At 39.3% G+C, this 11,214-nt stretch overlaps 1 non-coding gene across 1 annotated transcript; it reads left to right on the forward strand.

Annotated features, from left to right (window-relative positions):
- The first annotated feature begins 349 nt into the window (after nt 1-349).
- Nucleotides 350-456, forward strand: LOC145162009 (small nucleolar RNA R71). Its single transcript, XR_013738864.1, has one exon. It is a non-coding gene; the product is annotated as a small nucleolar RNA R71 (small nucleolar RNA).
- Nucleotides 457-11,214: the final 10,758 nt, after the last annotated feature.

An 11,214-nucleotide genomic window follows, 5' to 3' on the forward strand; every position in this document is an offset into this window, starting at 1 on the left:
TTTGTTGCCATTCTCATCCAAATCGCAGTCTCTAGTAAGGTGAGGCCCATTGCAATTTTCACAACCCACCCGAATAGCATGTATCGTTTGGTCCATTTTATCCATCCTCCTATCCATGGTTTTTAGCATAGCCATAACTGCTGACAAGTCTTCTGAAGCTGCATAGGCGGCCCCCCTCGTCACATCATTTCTTGGATTGTGGTATTCTCTAGAATGCTTAGAGAATTCTTCAATTAGTTGCTTTATCACTGGAGGTGCCTTTTTCGTGAGTGGACCTTGCGAGTCAAGTAATTGCCTAGTGGTAACATTTACTCCATCATAGAAGATGGAGACTTCTTGTTGACTATTGAGGTCATGATGTGGGCAATTCCTTAGCAGGCTCTTGTACCTCTCCCACGCTTCATATAGTGATTCTACAGCTTGTTGTTCAAAGTTAGCTATGGCTTTCTTTAGCTTGGATATCTTGGATGGCAGACAGAATTGATCAATGAACTCTTCTTTCATTTGGGCCCATGTAGTGATAGATCCTGGGGGCAATGACTTGAGCCAATCCTTGGCAGCACCCTTCAAAGTAACCGGAAGCATGCGAAGTAGCTGAGTTTCCCGAGGCACATTTGGAACATTGAAATAATCAGCTACATCATTGACTTCGTCCAAGTGTTTATAAGCGTCTTCGTGGTCTTTGCCTGTGAAGGGGATCTCCTTAAGTAGAGCCAGGATGTGACCCTTGAGCTCAAAAGTAGCAGTAGCGGGGATTGCGGGTTGCACAAGTCCCGGTCCAGTATCATCGCGTATCCTCTTCTTCCATTCCCCCATGGGGACTTCATCAATGTTAGCCATGAGAATAGCTAATTCGTCGTCGGAATCGGAAATGTGACCGAATGTAGGGTCTTCTTCTTCCTCGGTCTCGTGCTCGGCGTCTTCTTTAATAGGGTCTTCGATTGTCAAAGAGGCGCTGGATGCTCCTGATTTGCTGCTCTTCTTCTTGCTGAAAACGGACTTTAGGTTCTTTAGTGGCGAATTCCTTGAAGAAGCGGATTCTCCAACGGATTTTCCTTTGTTCTTCCTTAGGGCGGATTCCGGGTCGTCTAGAGGAGGGATCAAAGGTGTATTAGATCCTCGGGTCATGAAACAACTGCAAATAAAACAAGAAAAACGTGTAAAAAGAACAAAAATGAAATAAAAGCTAAAACTGTGAACAGTGATGGACTCGCCGAGTTTCGTCGAGTGCACTCGGCGAGTTCAAGGTAAAAACAGAAAAATTTTCTACTTAATTTATTAAAACAGGGATTGATCAAAACTTATACTAACTACTAAATTACCTTAGAATTAACTTTGTGTAAGATAAATCCCACACAAATGATCGATAAAAATAGAAATTAGTGCTAATTTAGAACCGTTCCCCGGCAACGGCGCCAAAAACTTGATGTGTGTAAAATGCACTGGTTTTAATCCAACTTTTGAGTTATAAATTAAGCACACAAAGGCAGTGAACCTGTCTTTTAGTGGTATAGTTAGGTAAGTAGAGTGTCGAACTCAGGGAACGGTAAATTAAAACTAAAGACTAATTTTATCTAAATTAAATAGCAAATATGGGTTTTCTTTAGTTTTACAAGACTAGAAACTTACTAATACTACTTGAGCTAAGAACTAGAAAAACAAAGATTTAACTGAATTCAATAATAAAAGGGACTTCTGTTTAGTTCAACTCAATTGATACAATGGTTGATATTATGGTAATGGTGCAATGGATTAATTCTTCTATTGGCTACCGATTCAAGTGATTAGCCTTGCGTTCGCTACGATAATCCTTAGAAAACAAACTAACTCAAACAGTGATCAGTTGTCTAATTTAATTTAATTCACTAGATTATTTATTCGGGTTAATTTAGACTTGTAATAGCTAACTAAATTGGTCCTTTAGTTAACCTCTTGCTGATGGTCATCAAACAAGCTCACACACGAATTTACCTAATTTTTCTATTAATTCTAGTTTCATGTTCGTTAGTCCTAGACATATGATAAAGTGGTCACATAAACATATGGGGTTGATAATTAAAAGATGTTCATACTATTTAATTATCTTCCTATTAACAGAAAATTAGTTATCATTCACACATAAGGTTCTTTAACAAGCTAGAATCGACAAAATCACCAATATTAAATTAATCCTACCATAAAATCAAACCATAATATCAATTTTGTATCCCCAAACAGAAGTTTAAGAGTTTTAGCTCATGATTGAGGTAATTAACAGCAATAAAACGAATTCTAATTGTCTAACCATAATTGAGAAACAATAGATTAAGTGGAATGATGAGAATGTGCCTCAAATCTTCTTCGGAATTGGATTCTAGGTTGTATCTTCGTTCTCTAGGGTTCTTCTGGCTCTTCAATCGCAGCTTGCTTCTCCCCAAAGGTTCCAGCAGCCCTTCCATCGGATTAAGACCCGCTATTTATAATTATCACAAAACAGGGGCTACTCGGCGAGTAGGTCGTGGACTCGCCGAGTACTAGTGTGAAATCCGTGTTCGGCAAGGAATCTTGACTTTTCTTTCGGGAACATTCTAATGAACTCGCCGAGTACGTGCGTGGACTCGCCGAGTAAGTGTGTAGTTTTCCCTTTTCCTTCATTCTTTGGTCTCTAATTGCTTCTCCTTTTTCCTTCTGCTTCCAAGCATGTCTTTTGGACTGAAAACACAATATAAGCATTATTAAGTACCTTTTGTCCATATTATGCATATAATTAGCCAAAAATGAATAGAAATATATGTTAAACATATGATTAATTATGCACATATCAAAATACCCCACACTTGACTTTTGCTTGCTCCCAAGCAAAACTGAATTTTAACACATTAGAATCACATAGGACAACTCACATCGAACCCAGCCATTATGCCAAGACCGCAACGCGCACATTTGTGTCTAAAATTCCTAATAACCCCCCATACTCTAAATACTCACAATCCTCATAAACATTCGCCCACTCACCCCGAACTATGCTCATTTTATGCATCCCTCCGAATCCATCCTCAGAAAACCTCTTAACCTCAAGGTGTTTTTGGTTGAGTAACCCAAGCATACATAATCTAGATAATTACAATGTATGATACCACATTGGAGCTCTTTGGAATTCTTCATTTCTTTGGCATTTGATCTTTGATCTCTTTGAATTCACCACTTTGTTGTTTGGTTTTTGGTATCTTCAACTTTTTGAATTTCTTGGAATTTTTGATCTTCTAATTTCATATTTGACTTTGATGCTCCAAAAATTCTTCAAACTTTTCTTTTGTAATTCTCTTTTTTTTTTCATGTAACTCACTTTTTTTTTTCACTCAGTACCTACATGCTTAAGCAGGGGCACTCAACTTCAACCTTTATTGATTAATGATAACAATTTTCCTGGATACATTTCAAGTACACGATGCTAAACATATTGCATCCTTCGGGCTAAGCAAGGTTGTGTTTTTGTCTCATGATTTCACTAGAATAAGGGAGCCACAAATGCACTATAACGTATAGGCTCAACTAAACATTTGGGTCCTCATGGAATCATCAAATATAATACTAGCATGATCCCTAATTGTTTTTACCAAAATATCTAAATTAGCCCTAGCAATTTTATGCAAAATTTTAAAATTAATCTAAATTTTAACTAAATATAACCAACCCCCTACCCCACACTTAATTTATGCAATGTCCCCATTGCATATTAGGCATGAATAAGAAACATAAAAATAAAGAGGGAATTGGAACAAACTCCCCTGGGATAGTAGTGGCGAGGCTGATCATCTTCAATTTAGCTCCATCTTTGAATGACTTTAAACATGGGAACAGCTCATCCATGTCTTGGGTGTCATGTCGCGTGTGGTTGACTTGCAAATGACTCAAAGATGTAGGATACAGCTCCTAGAAACCTTCAGCAATGATCCTCTATGAAAGAGTTGGATAAAACTGCAATGAACGTGCCCAAAACAACTCTGGAATCCGAAAAATGATGATGGACTCGGCGAGTAAGTCGTGTACTCGGCGAGTATGTTGCTAACTGGCAGAGAAGTCGTGAATTTGTCCATGCACTCGCCGAGTAGGGTATGTGCACTCGGCGAGTAGGCGCTGAGTTTTCCATTCGACTGAAGTGCTGGATTGGGGTAATTCAGTGACTCTTTTTCTAATTACTTCAATAATAAAGCACTCTACACTCCCAACTCTAACGGACTCGAACTTAATGGAAAAGACTTCGCACTCCCAATTGAACATTCTTTACTTGAACCTTGACCCATAAGACTTCTAAATGCATCCTAACCTTCCAATCCTGAAAAAAAAACAGACAAAATTGAAAGCAACCAAAAGTCCTAACGAGAAATAAAATCATCCAAGTTTAACAAGTTGTCCAAATCAAACATCACGAAAATAAATTAAAAACACAAAAGAAACATTCTTCATTCTTCATCATCTACGTCGGCTCCTCCAGCTCCACTTCCTCCTCCTTCATTGCCTTTCCTCATCCTTTCTTCCCAACTCATGATGTGGGGGTAGCCGGGTCCAGGTCTCGGTGTGATGTTCATTTGTTGGAAGAGATAGTCAAATGATTGATTGTTATAGTTAACTCCTCTTCCAATATCATCCAAGTAGCGCCGGTACTCAAGTTGATTCCATCCACCGTTCTCTTCTTCCACCGGAATAACCGGTGGGTCTTCCCGTACCCGCTCACTTCTTTGCCTCACTCACCTTCCCGACTCCTCGGGGTTAACCGGCTCATCCACATGAGGAATAGAAAAAGAATCACCAAATTTTTCCACAATCCTTGCCCTCCTATATAATGCGGTGTTGAACGGAGGGGGATAAATGACCGTCAGCGCCCTTGACTCTTGCAAATCTAATACCCCAAATGACCTTGCAAGCCTCGTCACAAACATCCCTGCATTAATCTTGGAGTTCATCTTCTCCTTAACAGCCCCTTCAGCAAGATACTTGGCTATGCGATAGGGGAGATTGCAGAAAACATCGGGAGTAATAATACTCCAAAGATAAAAGATGTCAAGGGTCGGGACCTTGTCCCAGTCCTTTCGCATATTAATCGTGCTAGCAATGAACCGATGAATGAGACGGTGGATCGGTGAACGTATGTGACCCTCCTGTGCGGTAGATGGGATGTACACCCGGTTAGCAATAGTATTCCACCAGGTAGAAGCAACCACTCCCTCGGGGAGATCTTTGTGGTAATTCTCTAAAAAAACTTCAAAATCTTCATTCAACATAGTGCTTTGCTCATAGATTCCAAGCCTCCATGAAAATTCAGCCATGCTGCATTGTCGCAGCTCCCCACCAAGAGAAAAGGAAACTACATTGGGATTGTAGTACTCACTACCACCTCGGAATGAGATGGTAGCAAAAAACTCCCAACATAATTCAGCGTAGACTGGTTCTTGAATTTTGAAAAGCTGTAACCAACCATCACATATGATGGTTGAATCCCCCAAATTACATTCTTTCACCAAATATGGTGTTAGCTCTTCTTCCAAACCAACTTTCCCCATCCAATCCCAATCCACTACATTGGGTAAATGAATCTCTTTCTGTTTTAAAGCCTCTAACTTGTTTTTGGCACGGGCTTGAGACGATTTGGATGTGATTTGACGGAACGAGAGCCACGGGATGTCCCCTTGGCTTCCCCCTCTTGAAGACTGACCTCGTCTGGACATGGTACCTGCATGACAACATTAAGAAAGCACAAACAAACAACACCCAGTAATTAAAATTGAATAAAACAGATCTGTATAGCCTCCTACTCGCCGAGTTCATGTCCTACTCGGCGAGTAGGATGAACATCGGGACCAGAATCTGTCGAACACATATGGGTCACTTAAAACACCCAATTTTGCAAAGGGGTTTGCTGTACTAAGCCCATTAACCACTAAACCAAAAGAAAATTCTCCTAACGACTCCTAATTTATGGAAAAACTAAAACCCTAGAATTTGAGGAAACCCCCAAATCCGAGTTTAGATAAAATAGGGCAAATCAGTGATAAAGCTTGAACCTTTGATGAGTTTTTAAGTGTAAAGATCATACCCTTTCCCTTGAAAGTCGAGGATTAAGCCAAAAATCACAGAAATCGCTTGAAGGAGGCTGTGCACGGCGAGTGTGTGGGTAAAATGGGCTCTTAGCAGTGTCAAAGATCTTCTTAGCAGTGTAATGTGCTCCATGATGTCCACCCGTGGGCCCGCTATGACATTGCTCCAATATTTTCCAGCTTTCATTCCCGAACACGCATCTTCGTATGATTCCATCCGCGCAGCTTCGGAAAAGATATGGTTCATCCCAAAAGTAATACTTTATCTCGGAAAAGAATTTCTTCTTTTGTTGACTTGTGAGATCTTTTGGGAGGTAATTGCTAGCTAAGTAATTAGCTATATTTGCAAACCATGGTTCTTCTCCCACAGTCACCATAGTATACTCGTCCGGAAAATCATCTCCAACTCTATCTTCTTGCAATCGCGGGTTTTCAAGCCTTGACAAGTGGTCAGCTGCTACATTCTCCATTCCCTTTTTGTCGCGTATCTCTATGTCAAACTCTTGAAGAAGTAGAACCCATCGTATCAATCTTGGCTTGGCATCCTGTTTGGTAAACAAATACTTGATAGCAGAGTGGTCAGTAAAAACAGTTGTTTTAGATAAAACTAAATAAGGGCGGAATTTATCAAAAGCGTACACCACAGCTAATAATTCCTTTTCCGTGGTGGTGTAGTTTTCTTGGGCTGGATTTAAAGTCTTGCTAGCATAATATATGGGTTGGAAGTGCTTATCAACCCTTTGACCAAGGACAGCTCCTAATGCAAAATCACTCGCATCACACATTATTTCAAATGGTAAACCCTAATCAGGGTAAGTGATGAATCTACTAGTAAATATGTGATGACCACCCTAATCAAATGGTTGCAAGTGAACGCTCTATCATCCGAATAAGTCTAGTCGTGTAAACCGAACCCACATGTTCCCTACTGATCTAATCAAACGAGAAACACTAAAGCAGACCCTATGCAGCGCTCCGAGGAGAAGTTATCACTTATGACTTAGTACAAATTCGAGAAAGGCTGAAAGCATCTTGAGAACACGGCAAAACACAAATAAGTCTTATCATCTATATAAAAACGCAGGGTCTTTACTAGTAAATATGTGATGGCTAGTGTAAACATTATGGTCATATATCAATAAGATTCTATGGACTTAGGATGTGTGATTCTGCCTCATTTCCTGTCCTAGTTTGGTTGTGGGCTTAAGGGGGGTCACCCATCCGAATGCCCTTTTAATCTTAATGATATACGACTAGTTTACATCAAGCGATTATAAAAGAACTGGTAGGACTCATAATGCAAATCTCGTCACAATTTGTTGAAACATTCGTAATACTGGAACTCGCTAACTACATTATAAGATACTCATAGTGGTAATACCAAGTATAAAGCAGAGAGCATAAAGGCACACGTAGAATACAATATCATTCCAAAACAATAACTCCTTTTAAATCGACTCAGCTCAAGTTACAATAAGAAATTCCAAGGTCGTCATTTAACATCAGGCGGGTTGTTCCCCACCATAACCAATTTCTTGTACCACGAAAAGTTCCCCTATCTTTTCTCCAAACTCTTGAAGTCCCAGTCAAAACACTAATTTCGGGACGAAATTCTTTCTAACGGGGGGATGATGTGACAACCGTCAATTTTTGGCCAAGTCAAAGTCAACTAAAGTCAACAAGTCAAACCGGTCAACTCATCTAACCCTTGTATATTAGGGTTTCTATTATGATTCTCATTGTACTACTCGCAATCTTAATATAAAGTATCACTTAGAGTTTTCATGTGTTCGGAAATTCTAAACCCTAATCAGGGTAAGTGATGAATCTACTCGATAAAACATTATTCCATACCCCTCGAGAGCGTATAACATTCATAACAAGGCTTAACAGAGTGTAAGAACCTTGCGTTGCGAAGCCAAACACTCAAAAAGGTCACAAAAGAAGTCTCTCCCAATCTCTTTCACTCTAACTTCCCAAAACTCTCTAAGTAGGAGAAATCGCTCCAAGAATGTGAAATCTCTCCCAAAATCTCTCCCAAAATCTCTCTCTGTATGAGAAATCTCTCCAAGTGTGTGAAATCTCTCCCAAATCTCTCCAAGTATGTGAAATCTCTCCCAAATCTCTCTCTGTATGAGGAATCTCTCCAAGAATGTGAAATCTCTCCCAAAATCTCTCTCTGTATGAGAAATCTCTCCAAGAATGTGAAATCTCTCTCTGTATGAGAAATCTCTCCAAGAATGTGAAATCTCTCCTAAATCTCTCTCTGTATGAGAAATCTCTCCAAGAATGTGAAATCTCTCCCAAATCTCTCTCTATATGAGAAATCTCTCCAAGAATGTGAAATCTCTCCCAAATCTCTCTCAAAACCTCTTTTGAGTTTTGTAATCATTTGGGGCATCCCGACACTTGACTTGGTGAAAAACCATTCGAAAAGGGGTGATACCTTGGAAAATAGTCTCTTAGGGCCGAAGTCCCTCTATAGGGACCAAACCCTCCTTGAGCCGAAGCCCCAAGAACCAAGACCGAAGTCCCCTTGAGTAGCCGCAGCCATCTGACCGGACCGGATCTGCTGAGGACCGAGGCTGATGAAGACCCGTAGCGCCGAACCGAACCCGGAACTGGAGCACCGCATCCGACCTTCGCCTGCGGTCCCTCCTGACGAATCCGCCTGCGGTACCTGCTCGGACCGCAGTCCCTCCCACTTCGGATCCAATTCACCAGCCAAACCTTCCCTGCGGACCTAAGGCTGCTAAGACCGGAACCACACCCTGACCTCGGATTTCCCATTTTTCTACCCGGTTTTCAACCACGACTCCGTTTTAAGCCCGTTTTTAATTATTTTAACGAGGGATTTTCACCCAAAATCATGTTTTAACATATGAAACCCCATACTTCATGAATAATCACGTTTTTTAGTGTAAATCTTATCCAAGAAGAGTGGGTGAAGTACTTGAGGTGGAGTGTTGACTTTACTTTAGTTTATGACACAAGCAACCACCCACACCCACTCCATGACCAACCCACATCCCCCACCACACCTGGTCATTCATCGTCCTTTTCCCATCATTTCCTAACCCCATTCCTTGTCTAAGGCTGAAATCTATCATCTCTCCTAACACTCTCTCATTTTCTCATTATTCCACCAAAGATTAAACACATTTTCTCTCTCAATTCTCTCACTAAAATTCGAGATTTAAGGGCCTTCTTCCAAGCTTTTCTTCCACTTTTGGTAAGTATATTCATCCTCCATATAATTATTTCACTTCCTTCTACTCAAATCATAGATATTTTACACAAACATCATCACATTCATGTTAGATCTACGAACCTTCAAGGCATCTTCTTAGTGTTCTTGAGTTGAACACTACCTTTCTCCATCATCCATCTACTGAAATCACTCAAGGTGAGTTCATACCCCTATCTTTTCATGTTTTTCTTAAGTTTTAAGGGGGGGGGATACAAGTTAAACACCAAGAACACAACTAAACTCAATCAACAGCTTTCATCAGAAAAGTTTAACTCCATTGACGGACTGTTTTGGTCAACTTAAACATTTTATTTTTCAAAACTGTATTAGGTGCAAATAGTTCAGATTCATACCTTTAAAATGACTACTTGCACATCACCATACGATGTTTCTACGATTTATGGTGATTTTTACAAAACTGCCTATCATTTCAAAAATGAATTCGGACCAGTCTGTGAATATGAACATTTTAACACAAGTTAAAGACCTCCAAAAATCATAATAAAAATTATGAACAAACTAGACACATTTTATGAACTCTCAGAATTTACAGATTCAGTTTTCGACTTCGTATGATTTTTCTTTGATTTTTCTAAAACAGCGCAGAACGATTAAAACTCGTTAACAGCTTATAACTTGCATAACACTTTGTAATATGTTGAGCAAAGTGTTTAACCATAAGTTATAAATATTAAATGTATTATCTTGTTAGTTTATCATCATAAACTGAAATTTAGTCATTTATGATAAGGTTTACTCATTCATTTCGAACACATATAATAAACTTCAATAAGTATAGTTTATGGATTTTACTACATGAAAAAGGTTTTACTCTCAAAACAAAAGGGTTTTTCATATCCTACGTGATAAACTATAATAGTAATAGTTTAAGGATTTCATATCACTATTTATTCAGAAAAGGTGATTTTACTTCCTCCACAGAAGAGGTTTTAATACCAAACTATGTGTAAACTAGTTAACTTAGGTTGTGAGGCAATTCTCTCCCCGTACGTTCGAGTACGGGATCCCAATTCCTGTAAGTTATAACCAGTGTCTCTTGTGGGGAGAGCGTGATAATTGTGTATAGATCTATATTGGGATTGACACCCCACACCTCGCTGCTAGCTACAGCCGGACCGGCAGGTCTGCGGGTGACAAGAGTCATAGTATCTTAACGTCTGAAAAACGTTGTGCAGGTTATTTCTCGTCATAGTATGGTTATAGCGACTCACATAGGTAGTTAACAATCTTTCACGTTTACATGGAAAATTCTACTTTGAAAAAGGGTTTTACTTCTAAACTAAACGAGTTTATGTCGATTTAAACTTGCATGAATTACTTTAAGTATGGAAAAATACTTGTTTACTCTCGGTCCTGGGATTTAGGACCACATAACTTTTATAAGGAAAATATAGGATTTTCTTTGGATCATATTTCTATCAAAACTATTTCATCTAGAATTGTTAGACTTCAGCTATAATTGCTAAGTGTATATGATAGAGTTATATAAGAATTTAGTCACAATCGACTTAGAATTGGTGGGCCTGCCTTATCTCCTGTTCCTTGTCTGGTTGTGGACCTAGGGCAGACCCATTATATTCAACGGTTTATTTAACTTAACTTTTATATAACTTATATACGTTGGGCGATTATAGAAGGAATCTATGGGTCCTTCTAGGGTTCATTATCGCATAACATAGGAGCATTCATTCCACACTTGACTAAGAAAATATTGGATTTTCTGGAAATCATACTCTATCGCTTTTACAAGGAAAATGGTTTCTTCCTCAAACAAAACTCTTATGAACTCACCAACTTAATTGTTGACACTTTTTCAAAACTACTTGTATTCTCAGGAAATCAGTGAAACAGGAAAACCAACAGCATTTT

Source organism: Lactuca virosa, chromosome 2 (genome assembly GCF_052849685.1).
Source record: "Lactuca virosa cultivar CGN04683 chromosome 2, Lactuca_virosa_CGN04683_v6, whole genome shotgun sequence".
Classification (NCBI taxonomy): domain Eukaryota; kingdom Viridiplantae; phylum Streptophyta; class Magnoliopsida; order Asterales; family Asteraceae; genus Lactuca; species Lactuca virosa.